The following is a 15,944-nucleotide window of genomic DNA, read 5'->3' as shown; positions in this document are numbered from 1 at the left end:
GGAAATTTCTACGAATCGTTAAAGCCTACGGATTTACTACCTAGTTTATTATAGTAATTTTTTTTAATTGTTATTTATTGAAGCCTTGATGAGACAATCTTGGATTCACGGTAAATGTGAACTATCGGCATTAAAATATAAATTTTCTTTCTAACGCATAACAATGTCTAAAGTTAAAAGTTGGGTTTGGAATTACGCTAAACGTGTAGGAGATAAAGCTTACTGCGATTTATGCGAAGAAAATTCTAATAATGAATTTTCGTGTGATGGTGGAACAACTGGATCAGTACTTCGTCATTTAAAAAACATTCATAATATAATATCAAACCAACATGAAAGTAATAAAACACAAAGGTGCGTATTGTATAATAAGTCAGAATTAACACATAATATAGTAATAAAAATAATTATGTCTGTCGGAAAATGTTAATATGTTGATTTTTCTTTATCAAAATAGAAAACTATTAGAATGAAAATAAGAATATGTGTTTTTTAAGAAATTATTGTTATTCAATTTCACATAACATGTAGTATTTATATTTTATAGGTATAATATTCTAATAATAATTTATATTTAACACAAATAAATACACATGGATATCTGTTAGGATTTATTCAACTATACCTAACATATATATTATATTATTTATCATAATATCATATTAATTAATAATTATCACTATTGTATTATATGTATTATACGAGTAAACTATGCATGTGGAAAAATTAGGCTTATTGTTCAAAATTAATGAATAAATAAAATAGAATAAAATGTTCTTATTGTTATACATTTTTATGCTATACTTAATTGTTCAATTATTTTTGTAAATATGTAAAATGTTAATAAGTTTCAAATAATAAACATTTGTCAAAAAAACCACATTCTAAAATATTAGTTTTCCGTGGATGTTCTGTTCATAATAAATAATAATTGTTAACCGATCACTGTCATGTAAAAATAATTAAGTAGCCATTTGAAGATATTTAAAGTATTGAAAATAAAATTTTAAATTAATTAATAAACGCGTGATTTAATAACAAAATTCACGGACTCACGTGAAGTTAAAATTCACGGATTCACGTGTATTTAAATTCATAAATTCACGTGATTGCATACGTGAATTTTAATTTCATCACGTGTATCCGTGAATTTAACTACACGTGAAATAGAGACCTCTTATCTACACCGATGAAAAAAAGCCGACGACTGACGAGTATGTTTTTTTAATGATTTTAACAAAACAAATGAATTTCTATGGGACTAAAATAAGAATAAAAATTATCTAATATGAAACTGAAAATTATGGAAAAATAATTAGGATATTAGTTAATAAAAATGAAAATACCTATCTCGTTGTTGCCTTTTTTTTTTTTTTTCTTATTATCGACGACGCTGCCGGAACTGCTTGCGCATTACGTCAACAGCGCCGCCATGATAATGAATAATTACAAACATGCATACAATATTAACAAATACTATTTTCCTTTGATGAGCCGCTGTGCCGACTTCTCGGGCCGACCGGAGTCCGCCACCCTTGCCATCCCGTTCCAGATTGCCCCTCTGTCCGCGGTCCTCCTTCCGTCACTTCATAGCTTGTCTGCTAGGCTTCTTCTGCCTGTCTGGCCCTCCCTTCCTCTTCTTTGAGAGTCAGGATCTGTTCAACCATCTTGTAAAAGATCCTGAACGTCTTCTCCGCGTTTTAAAGAACATCGGCCTTAACTGAGTGATCCAACGGCAAGTCCTCGAAAGCAGGGCCGCAGAGAATGGCCGGCATGTCCTCAACAGCTGGGGGGTGGCCTAGGCGCCCACCAAGCTCCTCCCTTAGACCGCTCCAATACTGGCACTCAAAAAGGGTGTGGTTAACGGTGTCTGCGTCACTGTTGCAATGATGACAGCACGCGCTGTCAGCCCTACCCATCCGGTGTAGGTAATACTGAAAGCAACCATGGCCCGTCAGTGCCTGGGTCATGTGATACGACAAAGGTACCTCCGGGACCGTTCTCCCCAGCCACCTACCGATGTCCGGGATCGCTAGCCGTGTCCACGATGCCTTAGTTGTGGAAGACCATCTAACTTGCCACTGAGCGACCGTTATCCTCCTTTCTTCCCTCTTGATAGCGTCCTTGGAAAGGGGGGGGGGTGGATCCCCAGGAAGTGCTAGAGCGTGCGTCCGGACCCTAATTCTTAGTCTCTCTTTCGCTAAGAGATCAGCTGGAGGCATGGCGGCTAGCAACAGCCTCGTCTGACACCGTCCGGTAAGCCCGGATAACCCTTAGAGCAGCAGACCTCTGCGGTCGAATGAGATTAGCCCTGGTCCTAGCGGAGGCTGATACAGGGTTAATCCACACAGGAGCGGCGTACAACAGCTGGCTTTCTACCACCGAACAGAGAAGCCTCCTCTTCCATTGGCTTGGACCAATTATGTTGGGCATAAGCCTAGCCAAAGCGAGTGCTGAGCGTGAGGCTTTCTTGGCAACCGTATCCACATGTTTTGCAAACGTCAGCCTTTGGTCCAGAATAACCCCGAGGTACCGCAGCTGCTTATTTATCTCTATTGGGTGTCCACCTATCGTCAGGTTCGGGGGAGTATATGCCCGTCTCCTAGTCAGCATTACGGCCTCGCTCTTTTGATGAGCGAGCTGAAGGCCTCTACTTGACATCCATCCATCAACCTGCTCCAGAACAGGGTTGATTAAACCTTCTAGTAAAGATCCCGTTCTTGCCACACCAACAACAGCCAGATCATCAGCAAACCCAACCAGATGAACACCAACCGGCACTGGCATCGTCAAAAGGTCGTCATAGGCAGCATTTCAGAGGATTGGCCCGAGGACAGAGCCCTGGGGAACCCCACAAGTCACTGGTCTGGAAGATCCCTCATCATCCACCAATAATACGCGCTCTGACAGCCAGGACCGCAGCATCGAGACAAGGTACTCGGGTGTAGATTTCTTTCTGAGAGCAGCGTCTATAACGGGCCATCGAAGCGTGTTAAAGGCATTCCTCACATCTAGTGTTACGAGCACACATAGGTCTTTGGTACGCCCTTGCGTCGCAGCTACGCTTGCGATCTCGAGGACAGTTGTGACAGCTGTTTCTGTAGAGATGCCTTTCCTGAAGCCAAACTGATTCGGGGCTCTCCTTGTCGCTTGGGCGTCGAAGTGACTCTCTAGTCTTTGAACAAGCAGTCTCTCTAGCAGCTTTCCTGGGGTATCCAAGAGATATTGGCCGGTAGCTGGAGGGAGAATCTATGGGTTTCCCTGGACCCTTGTGCAGCAGCACCAGCTTTGCCCTCTTCCAGCAGGCAGGAAAACTCGTTGCCCGAAGACATCTGTTGTACGCCTCCTTAAAACAGTTGGGAATAGCTGCAACTGCGCGCCTCAGCACTTCATTGGGGATCCCCGATGGGCCCGCAGCCTTTCCCGCCGAGAGACGTTTAAACGCTGTAAAGAGCTCTTCAGTCGTAAACTCCGGGAGCGGACGTGTGAAGACTAGATCGTCCGTGTCGGGATCAAACGCGTCAAAGATATTGGATACAGCTGGGGAGGGCTCAGAGTCCCAATTTGTCACCGGGGCATCTGGAAATAGATGAGCAGCAACCTCCAACTCTTTCGCTTTAATCGCTAATCTAGAGGCCTTGTTACCCAGCTTCCGCATGACCAAGCGGTAAGGCATCCCCCAGGGGTCATTATCGACCTGTGAACACATGTCCATCCAACTTTTTTCCTTCGCTTTTCTGATTGCTAGGCACAGACACCTCCTCGCCATGGTATACGCAGTCCTTGCGTCGTGACTTCCATCTGGTCCATATCTTCTTAAGCATGCTTGGTAACTCCGTCTGTGATGGAAGACCGACCGGCGTAGCTCCGCAATGTCCTGCGACCACCAGTAGATCGGGCTCTTATTATAAGGGCCTGGTCGTCTCCGAGGCATTGAGATGTTGCATGCTTTGGTGAGATACTCATTAATTCCGTCCGCAGCCGCTGTGGCTCTCATTACGGGGTCACTGAGCTCCGGGAGAACCAGTGGGTTGGAAGTGATGAACTCTGAAAGAGCATCCCCGTTCAACTTCTTTACAGACCAGCCTGCATGCTGAATTGCAACAGGCTCTGGTGGAGGAGCGTCAAGAACGCTATCCGTCTCGTTGGTGTAAAAACTAAACTCAATATATCGGTGGTCACTTAAGGACACAGCATCAAGAACTGAAAAAATGTGGAACGCTTCACGATTTTGCGTGTCATCCTTGCGCAGGGGCCATGCTAATCTTCTCTGTATCGTTCCAATTTTAGTATATGTACTGCCGAAGCAAGTACATCTCGTTGTTGCCTAGTTTTTTTTTAATAATAAGTATTTTTTGGCACTAAAAAGGGCAATTTTTAAAACTACAAGTTCCCCAACTTGGCTACTTAGCAAGAGTAAAATTGGAAATTGAAAATTATGGGCGATTCCATGTAAATAATCGAAGATGTCACGATTCCCATAATCTTAAACGATTTCTTTAATCCGCAATGCTGTGTATCGTAACCTAACCCTAACCTAACCTAACCTTCGTTTATGTGCATGTGTTAATCGATCAATGTATTGATTAATTTGGAATTAATTTAGGCTCTGCTGATTTTGCAGACCCACAATGAATTTCCAAATAGACGGATGATTTGCTCCTAAAAGAGAGCTGAATCCTCGACACCAACCTTCAAATCGTTGAAGATATGAGAATCGCGACACGGCGACACCTCCAATTATTAGCAGGGAATCGTCCATAATTTTTAATTTCAATCTTGCTAATTAGCCAAGTTGGGGCACTTGTCGTTTATTATTAAAAAAAAAAACTAGCCAACAACGAGTTAGGTTATTTCTTTATAATTAACTAATAACCTAATTATTTTTCTATAATTTTCAGTTTTATATTATATTATTTTTATTTTTATATTAGTCCCATAGAAATTCATTTGTTTTGTAAAAATCATTAAAAACATACTCGTCGGCTTTTTTCCGTCGGTGTAGATAGTATAGATACTAGTCGGTGTAGACGCTGTCGGCATAAAGGCATGGAACCAATATTTATATTTATTTATTAATACTAAGCATAATTAGGCCAAATGAGTAGCCAATGAGGTAGGTACTAGAAAATAAGGTAGATAAATAATTATGTATTGTCAACTATTAACAACACCACAATCATTGATATTTTTTATTTACTAGTTCAATAGTTTTAGAATCGAACTCAAAAATTCTTAAAGTTTGTGATAATGAGTTTCAAAATTCGATAATCTTTTATGCTTCCTCCACACTCGCGAGCTCGCCTCGTCGCATGATTGAACGAGGCGAGGTGAAGCGAGGCGCTAGCTCTATACACTCGCCGAATCGACGCGAGTCAACCATCTACATTCTCGTTTTATTCAATTGTTCGTACCTGGCCGTGCAGATGGACGTGGTTGAAGTAAGTGCTGCAGCAGCATTGTGCGCCTTTGCATATTATAATTATGTAAATATTTATGATAAAAAAATAATTTTTTTATTGATAATTGAGATTGATAATTCTCCATAAATTTTATTGACAGTTCGTTTGTCCAGTCGTACATTTTTAAAATAAAATATTATTCAAATATCCAAAAAAAAAAATAATAGTTAATTACATTGACTAGCTGACAAGTTGCAAGCACGGTTATGAAAAGCACGTGGTTGCAAGGGGCGCGCGCGAGACTTTTCGAGAGTGTAATTGGTGCTCCTCGCCTCGTGCCGCGTGTCCTTTGACTCGTGACCAAAATACCGACACCGAACGGAGCGCGTACGAGGCGAGACAAGACAAGACGACATGAGTGAACCGACTACACCCTCGTGCTCGCGCTGCCTCGCTTCGCCTCGGCGAGAGTGTGGAGCTAGCATTAAGATTAATACTTATTAGTCTAGAGCCCGAATTCATATACATTAAAAAAGTGTCAAATATGATGCAAATATGCAAAGAAAAAGTGGCTAAATATGCAATTATATGCATTATGTTACACTTATAAAATATGTTTTTATGGACCCGAGTCGTGTACGTACTACGTATGTTTAGTATAAGGTCTATATACTAGTATAAGGTCTATGGTTAATACCGATCATATCTATTCATGCTCCGATCTCATATTCTCATACATTGAGACAATTTCAAAATTTATTGTAAATTAAAATTATTTATTTATTAAAAACCTATTAAATATGCATGACATATGTATTTATGAACAAATATGCAAAAACCCTCGAAATATACAAAATATGCAATATAAAATTTGGTAATTTTATTCGGTGTGATATGAACCGTGCACATTTTAAACCCCCATAGACCTGCATACACTTAGTACGAACATGCAAATGCATATAAATCCGGGCTCTAAGTCTTATTACTAATAAGTTATTAGTTATTAGTTACTATGCTATTGTCGACAAATTACATTCTGTCCATTCTTAACCAGACAGCGCCGGCAGGAGTTTTTGTGAGGCCCGGTGCAGATTTTTTTCGTAGGTACAAAACATTTTCTTGGTACATCATAGTAATTATTGTTTTGAATTTTTTTCTATTTAATACACCTAACTTGCCTAAAAATATTTATTGGAATTAATGTGCACATAACCTATTTTCAATTTTTTTCAGCGAATTATTTCGGACGTCGTTTCTCGGCATTATAATTTATTTTTAAATCGTTTATTATAATATAATATTCTTATTATCAGCTGATAACGTCCGTCGATCATTATCGTAAATTCTTTGGTAAGACGTGTAGAAGACAGGGGTTACTAAGAACGATATTCAATACACGACTATACTTTTACAACTTGTCGTTTGACTCCGAGTAACAGAAGGGGAACAGCATGCGGGCAAAACTACAAAAAAAAATAAAAGCGACTAATGTACCGGTGTAGTGCACGTGTGTGACGACAGTAATAATAATTGTTATTATACAAACAACAGACTTCAACAATACGTTAGATATTGTGAGTAATAATGCGAGTACAGATCGAGAACGTCGATCGTCAGGCGTGCGCATAGATATATACAACAACTAGATAGCCGTCTTTGTACTACAGTAGTGGCCGATATTGTAGTCGGCCGCCATTTACAAAGCAGGCAATGTTTACATTTATTATTATCATGAGGATACTGATAAATGATAATGCTAAGATAAGTAATATCAGTTAAGATTTCAAATTCATATTCAAATAATATTGTTTTATTCTGTTTTCTGGGCAGGAAACTAGGAAGTAGGTACTAGCGACTAGCTATTAGGTAATAAATACTTTAAATATTATTATTTAATATTTTAAATTACAATAAATAATATTTAATATCTGCCAATTTGTCATTATGCCAGTCTGTTCAGTGCACGGGTGTTCTAATAGACAGATGGTACGTGGTTGTTGTCAACATTTTTTTAAGTGAGAACTTTTAGACTTTAGTTATCTATCTGAGATGAATCAGATTATTATTTGTATTTGATGAATTGTAGGTTTCCTTTAAAAGATCCCAATGGACTACAATTATGGTTGATGCAGTTAAGCGTAAAGGATTTAATCCTAATAAATCTAGTAGAGTATGTAGTGACCATTTTTTATGCTCCGATTTTGTGGCAAGACTTGGAAGAAGTTATAAATTAATGTTAAAAAATGAATCATTTCCTTCACTTCTTATGTCTAGGAGTTTGGAACCTCCTAAAAAATTTTGTAATGTTGAAATTATTCACGAAACACCACTACAGAGTACCAGTATAACAATTACACCTAATTTAAATCCTATAGTTTTAAAATCACAGGAATCTGTTGAACCAGTTGCAATTGATTTATCAGTCACTAGTGCACCACTAAATGTTAATTTAACACCCATTGTATATATCTATGGGCGTGCGTGAGCGGATTAACAAAAATTTTACGAACGAACGGACGTTTCGAGAATAAAAAATCAAACGAGTTAGTTGACAAAAATGCGAATACTAAATCGATGAACGAAAAGACTACGGCGAGCGGCTCGAAAATTACGAGTCGGTAGCGAAAGAGAAAGCAACAACAAAAAGGACGAGTCGAAATTCATTAGGCAGTGTTGGCACAATAATTGTGTTCAGTGGCGTCGAAGTCCTAAAAATCTAGTAGGGCGAAAAATATTTCAAGAGGCCCAACATCTTAATATGGGAAAAAATGGCATGCCGTGATGAAGAAAATGATCAATATGAAGCGGCCCTATCTTAAATTTTAAAATATGTCGGGCCATGGCCCGACCTTAACATAGTGTTCGGCGCCACTGATTGTGTTGATGTAGATAAGTCGGTTAGTGGTGATGGCGCGCCGTATCGCAAGATTCTCCCTCCTCCCCGAAAGAAAAGCAGGACTACTTGATTTGACGTCGATGGATTGGACTTGCTACGTGTGGTCGGTCAGTGGATCCCTCCCGTGCGATGAATGGTGGTTTGAGTAGATCGATGGAAATCCACGCCAAGGACAGGCCGCGTTGCACCATGAACGTCATCTTCTGGTGTTCGAGTACGACGAGTGGACCCTCGTGGCCTCGTGACATGGCTGGAGCGGTAGCCTGACCGCGTCGATCCGGATAACAATAACCTGTGACAGGGCGCAACCATGACTTTGAATAAAACTTGTATTGAATATGCATCATTTTCATGTTCAACATTCTTTTTTTTTTTTTTTCATTAAGCCTCAACAACAAAGGTTATTAGCCATAAACATTAATATTTTTTCACACAAGTATTAACAATAATATATACATAACAATAATAATAGTATAACAAATGAGATTGAAATATATCTAGATTAAATTAGTTGATATAGTTTAGTTAGATTTAAATAATTAATTAATTTGTCCTCGTTGATTGGCTATGGACTTCTTCCAGTTTGTCTTCTATATTGAGCTTAAATCTGATGTCGGTGAATTTACGGCTGTGGCATATCAGGTGTTCAACCGTGAAAGTTTCACCCAAGTTTGGCATTGGTTAGGTTCAGATCTGTTCATAAGGTGTTTATGAGTCACCCATGTGTGACACATCCGTAGTCTGCTTAAAATTACTTCCTGGCGTCTTGGTAATGAGAAGAATGGCCATTGTGTGAGACTGTGGATTTTATTACAACATTCTTTTGCACTGTTGGATTTTTCAATACTGCTATTAGTACAAGGATTACTTAAATTATTTACCCGAGATGTAGCATGTAGGTATTACAAATTTGTCTATCCATAAACGAAAAATTATGTTTATCCGTTTAGGTAAAGTATTATAATTTACAAGTATACTGTAAAATTTAAAATACAAGTCATTTGTGAATGTTATGCAAATCTAAATACCTTTTGCATACAGTGTACTGCAGTGTACCTACCACTTGTGTTTGAGTTATTTATAATTAGATTTACAATTTTTTTCATTAATAATATTTAAAAATAGGATTCAGTGAATAATTCAACTTGGTCTAATTATCCCAACAGCGAACGCTCAAAGTATCAATTACACAGTCAATTTTCAATAATTTGAATTGTATTTTTTTTTTTATAATTATCGAATATGTGTATGAATTGAGGCAGAAACGAAATTTTTCGAACCTGTCGGACGATGATATTTTCTGCATTGAGTGTAAACACGGTTTAAACATGAGCACCTTATGATCCATTCAGTGTTATCAGTTATGAGACGTCCTTCGTTACGCGGCGAGAATTTCTCTGTCATACGTACTGTAACTTTATTCAACGGGAAATAACTTAGCGGGAAAAATCCAGCGGCTGCTTCTGACTGCTGACGTTCTGTTAAAGTACGATTCCCACTGCGATATTTGACCCGTTAGTGGTGAGGCGTAGCGCAGCGCCCGGGCTCAGGTGCGATAGTCGTGCCATGTTGGAAAACGTTCGTCGTCAGGCGTCGAAACCTCGAAACACTTGAAACTGCAATGACTTGCGCGGTGGTCGTCCACAGCAGTGGATCGTCCTGTTGTTGAGAATAAAACGATGATAGAAGTTCAGTGTACTAAGAAAGCGCTAAAACTGCAGGCTTGCAGGTGTCTGTTAATTATATAAAAAATATTTTAAATATTGAATAAAATAGTGCCTAACACTCCAATTATTTTGAAAGTTAAATTGATATATACAATTACTTAAATAAAATAATATGGTTATTGGTAGGTATAGTAAATATGCAATCACACAGAATATCATCAGTCAAGGATTTTCAACATTTATTTCGTGGGTAATAGGTATGGGGAAAGGTTCTAAAAATTAAACATATTATCAGTAATTAGTGCGTCATGACTTTTACACATTTATACAATTACAGGGTATGTATAATTAGATACTCCTCCGTTTACGTACTTACACGATAAAATACAGTACCTACCGGCTACCAATAGTTGAATAATCTACATAATCTACATTTAAAAGAATATTAAAAGTTATTGTTTAGTATTTTATCTTTTTAGGTTTGTGTTTGAAGTTTCAGCACACTCCTGAATCCTGAATTGATATTTCAACGAATATTAATTTCATTGTTTTTACTTTTTACGTACGAAATATATGTTATGGATTTAAAATGCATATTATCGTTTAATCTGTTTTGAGTGTGAGACTGATACAAAAACATGTACATTTATGTATTTGGAAGAAATCAATTGGATAATATTTCTGTGAACCGTCGCATTATAGTATAGTCGGTGCCTCGGTGGTCGTTAATTGCGCCGAATTATAGTGACACTATCTGTATAGAATACATCTATTGCACCGGTATAAAAAAAGGTGTACATTGATTGTGCTGGAGCATTTTAAAAATCAATGACACAAACCGTCTTAGTTAATTTTTAATTTTAATAATTTTAGTTTATATATAAATATAGTATAGATAATTAATATGGTTAAAATTTATTTTTTAATTTATAATTATATAAATAATATAATAGTATAATATGTTACAGAAATAGCTATTTATCAATGTCCAACTCTATATTCTGTATAAACACTATAAACCTTATAAGGACTATGACTCCGGTCCACAAAAGAACAAATAACATTACTGTTAGCATATTATATAGACTGACAGCAGTCAGGTACTATAAGGCAGTGAGCCAGTGACCGCCGAGGCGCCGACCGGTCCCGGTGGTCCAATTTCCTCACCCCACTTTGACCAATAGGTTGTACACATAAAAATACATACTTCTATGGTTTCGTGTGTAGTGTTGCTGAACAACAGAACAATAGCCGAACGTACCGTCTTCCAAACCTTTGTCGCTAAGTGGGGATACGCTGAATTGGACACGCTTTGGTCGAAAGGCGATAATTTTAGTTGTAGGACACTTTTTACGGTCACCTAGCAAAAATTTAAATTGCGGACTGTTTGTACCTACTATGTAGGTAGTTACAACCATTGTCAGCCTTGCCATGGCCGCTGGATTGTAAACATGGCCGAACCACTCCATTTTTTTTTTCAGGATTTCATAAATCTTTTATTCGTTTGTCGTGTCTGGTCTATCTAGGGAGTAGGGTCCCGTAAAGTAGGTATTTATGAAAATATTAAAACATACATAACTTTTAAGCCAACTTTTCCTAACAAAGCCCAGGTCTGTTCTCAGAATCTTCAGGACTTTGTATTTTATAATGGGGCCCCTTAAAGAAACTAATTCACAGACCTTTGATATGTCAGGTGGATATTGGTTACAACACTCAATATGGTGGATAGTTTGTATTATTTCAGATAGAATAAAATATGTTTACATAATATCACATAATTTCTTGTTACAAAACACGGGTAGTTACAGAGGCGGATAGGCAAAAAAAAATTTACCGGGAAAATATTTATGGGGCGGCATTAATTATTCTACTATATATGATATACAATCAGGGATACCAAAACTTTTTTTCCAATGAAACCTAAAAACAATTACACAGATATTAGATATAGATGAAAGATGAATAATATAAAATAATTCAATATAGGTAACTAAGTTTTTGAAAGCTTAAAAATTTATTTTGATTATACATGTTATAGGTATTTCATACAGAATACAAATTTGCTTAGACGCTAAGAAAAAATTAATTTAAGGTCCTAAATGTAAAAAGCCCTATGGATTCCATCTTGGAAAAATTTACACCACTGCATATTGGAAGGGGCGCCGGTAGGCGGTAATACAGGGGCGCACCGAGAAAGTCCCGGTATCCCGGTGTGCTTATCCGCCCCTGGGTAGTTAACAGACATAAACAAAAATAATAATGTTTATTTTAATAAATTCGTGCTACGTACAGACTACAGGCTTCATGAAATTTTTTCAATTTTGGCTTGGACTCTTTTCATAAGTTTTTCACGCATGCAGAGGAATTTGATTTGTTGATTCTCTACTATTAGTAGATCGGGGCTTTTGATATCGGTTAGTGCACGATTTTTCAGTTTTCATAGTTCATCACTCGAATCGTGGTTATGATCAGCCCATTTTTAAATTATTCATACTATAACATAAGTAAAAACTAAAAATATTTAAAAAAATTATTTTTACCAATTTATTTTCAACGTACAACGTGTCCGCGCCTCCGTGGTATGCGACTCAAATAATAGATAGTACTTTGTGTTGATAATTTTCTACCGTGGGCCGAAATATACAATTTCAATGAATTACACTGAATTATAGATGCCGGTTGTTGTAAGCATAAAATGATTTATAGTAGATATTTGAATTGAATGTAGGTGTTGTTTAGTGTAAATACACATCACATATGGATAAAAAAATTGTTTATGACATCAGATGTATGTGTTAAATGAAATAATGAATGCAAAAAAATATTTCACCTAGGCATTTATACACAGATTACAGTTTTATTCGGCATGTATATCGTTTGTATTTCAAATAAATTTATATTTTTTTAAACATAATTGCTTAGTATTAGTTATGACTGTTATGAGTCAGTAATAATTTAAAACTTTAAAATGCATCTGACTTGTTTGTTAAATCGTTAAATCGTCAAATAGCTTTTTATTTTCTATAAATTTTAAAATTGAACAATGGAATATTTCAGCTATTCAAAATCAAAAATAATAAGTATTGTAAATATAAAACTATATATAAATTGTATAATTTCTAATTCACAAAAAAAAATATACTGCAGTATTACTGTATCATAGTTTATTTATAATTTGCACACAATAATTATCTGACTAATGTTAAATTCTTATATTCTAAATTCTAATTCAGTATCTGTTCTGTTTGTCATCAGTTTAACAACAGTTAATACGATTTTCAAAATGGAATTTGTTAATAATTTTTGTAGCATTTTTAATTATTTAAAAATAACGATATGTTTTTTCAAAACTATATTGAGACTATATTTGACCTATACTTGTATTATAATTTGAAATAGTTTAATATAATGTATTATTATTATCTACTTGTATGATTATAATAAATTTATAATAATAAAAATATTTTTATATGATAAGAATATATAATATTTGTACATGGTTCCCAAATTGACGGAAACCTCTTTTCACAAAAATAAATTTTGGCGGAAACGGGAATCATACCTTTTTCGTTTTTGGCGGAAAAAGGCTATGCCTAAATCAGGGAACCGGTTTTTTGGCGGAAACGGGCGATGCCCGTATTTTTAATGTATTTATTCCAACTAATAATAGTCAATAGAAATCTGTATCTGTTTGACTGTATGTGTATTTTAGTTTATTTTAACATCCACTTTTGAATCATCCATAGATTTGCGCTTGAACTGTAATAAGAATGTTATAGTACCTACTCAGTATTATACTGTTTAAATTTATAATCTCAGAATCCTACTATTATGTTTAGGTACATTATCACTGTACTTGTATCAAGTATCAACAAGCAAACATATTTAAAATTAATCCTTGTAAAATTGTACTATAGTTAATTTTATGTTTAGTAGCACTATTCGCTACAATTAAAACAGTGTCGGTCCCGACTGCCTACCAGAAACCATCATATCTTTCCTCAAGGCATTAAATTTAGAAAAAAGCATATAATAATTAATAGTAATAAGTCACTAATATTGTACAAACTGTTTTTTTCTTCCTATTCTATGTAAATATTTATAAGTATATAATTGTATAAAACTCAAAGCTAATGGCCTATGCTGCCGAAACTGTAACGTTCAATAAAAAAAAACAAAAAAAAAACAGTGTACCTACCTATATAAAGATAAAAATAGATAAATAACTTACAAAGAATGCCTATTTCATTACTTTTAGTATTAAAATATAACTAAAAAAGTAAAAACGAACAATTATAATTGATAGGCTTAAGCACGTCTTTAAAATTCTCCAAAAATTCATTGTTAGATATTTATCAACCAAAAACTGAGTAAATTCCACCATGTAACAGTTTACAGATATGAATATAATATGATGATATAATGATATCTATTACGCATTATTTAATGTTATACACCTCCACTTAAACTTTGAGGTCTAAATTCAACACTTTTTATATGATTGAGCACGTTTGGAAATCAAATTTTGAAGTATCCATCTACACTAATTTATACAAAGATAACGATTTTTTTATAATAAAAAATAAAAAAAATATATATAAATCGTAGAAACTTCAAACATTACATTATTTTAAATTATATATTATGAATATTATGTAAAGACAATTCAATTTTCAAAATATGTTTACTTATAATTAAGCTAATTAAACAATTTTAACCTATTCGCACTTTTCTATATGCGGTGTATAGTGATCATACATGTGTATTGGGTATTGACTTATAAGTTAAAGTGAATCTAGTTGGTAATATGGCAATATGCTAAGTGGAAGGTCAAAAGCTTATCTCTAAAAAAAAATAACCGTAGATACATGACAATTTCAACAAATGATTTTATTAGTGTTTTCTATACACCATATTATAAATATGTATACCCTTTTAGAAATATTTATAAGTATTAGAAAATTTCAATTTTTATTAGATTTTTAAAATTATTTTAAAACTTAAAGTAATGCCGCTAAACTCAAATTTACTAATTATAATTTAATATATAATACGGTTGTACGCACATGATGTATTTTGTAATTTATTTCACCTACGCGTATTATACATAAAAAATGAATTATTTTTTTAATATCACGAATTCTTAAATGCGAAGGTATAGTTAGACAGCTTTCAAGTATATGCGAGTACGCTATATGCATGATCCGCGGCGAATATTATTATTATTATTTATTATCGTGAATTTTACATATTATTACACTATGTAGTGGCTCAAAAATCCAGACAATTTTGTATTATGCTACTAGGACCATTAATTTTACCTGTAGTATAGACTATAATAGTTATATATTGTATACTTGCGTAGGAGTTCGGGTCAACCCGTTTCCGGTTTTGTTCTTGTCTGGACTGAATCAAGAAAAAAAATTGCGGGGTCAAAAACGTTTGGTTTGCACAGCTTTATATTGCACAAAGACATAATATTATATACAATATACATAATAATATAATATTATAATATTCATAATAAACGTCGTAGATTCATGTATAGGTATGTAATATTTAAAAACATTCGCAAAATTATTATTTGCTAAACGTCTGTAGGAAGTATTGGAAGATATACAGTAGGTTTTTTTTATATATACAATAGTGTATAAAATATTTTTATTTATTACACTATTATAGTTAATTTTTGTATGCAGGCGGAGAAACTCGTCTTTTTCACTGCATTTTAACGCTGTTTATAAAACAAACAACATTATCTCATTGATCATTGTAAATGTGTTTTGTTGTTGTATATTTCATACCAGTTGGCAGTTAATGGTTTTATGATTGATTTTTCACGTGGGGGGGGGGTATATAAAATGTGTATGTAATAAATGTGTATTGTATAAAGGCACTATATAATTATTAACAAAGATTTAATTTACAATTACAATACTAAATTTAACTTTCATAAGAGCGTGACATAATATTAATTAT

The 15,944-nt window shown here is 35.0% G+C and overlaps 1 non-coding gene across 1 annotated transcript; it reads right to left on the bottom strand.

Annotated features, from left to right (window-relative positions):
- Positions 1-4,207: 4,207 nt before the first annotated feature.
- On the bottom strand, positions 4,208-4,314 carry LOC149055174 (U6 spliceosomal RNA). Its single transcript, XR_016192237.1, has one exon. It is a non-coding gene; the product is annotated as a U6 spliceosomal RNA (small nuclear RNA).
- Positions 4,315-15,944: the final 11,630 nt, after the last annotated feature.

This window comes from Diuraphis noxia, unplaced genomic scaffold (genome assembly GCF_037042655.1).
Source record: "Diuraphis noxia isolate RWA-SAM2 unplaced genomic scaffold, SU_Dnox_SAM2 contig0005, whole genome shotgun sequence".
NCBI classification, from domain to species: Eukaryota; Metazoa; Arthropoda; class Insecta; order Hemiptera; family Aphididae; genus Diuraphis; species Diuraphis noxia.
Note: the sequence above shows the minus strand (reverse complement) of the source record. Positions and strands in the feature narration are given on the sequence as shown.